Source organism: Penaeus monodon, chromosome 32 (genome assembly GCF_015228065.2).
Source record: "Penaeus monodon isolate SGIC_2016 chromosome 32, NSTDA_Pmon_1, whole genome shotgun sequence".
In the NCBI taxonomy this organism is placed as follows: domain Eukaryota; kingdom Metazoa; phylum Arthropoda; class Malacostraca; order Decapoda; family Penaeidae; genus Penaeus; species Penaeus monodon.
The window spans coordinates 31,338,148-31,338,351 of NC_051417.1; positions in this window are offsets into that span (position 1 = coordinate 31,338,148).

The following is a 204-nucleotide window of genomic DNA, read 5'->3' on the forward strand; positions in this document are numbered from 1 at the left end:
GTCTCCTAGCCTTTTCATCTGATTAATAAGCAGAACGTCAAGAGAACTTCCGTTACGAGTCCCGTAGAATTACATGCTATTATTTTTTTATAGGGAGTGCGTGGACGCCAAGTGTACTTCCTTTTTGCTGGCTTTGTGATGAAATCATGATTTGCTGCAGTTTATTTTAGTTGTAGATACTGCCGATGAAAAACGTTGGAGGTA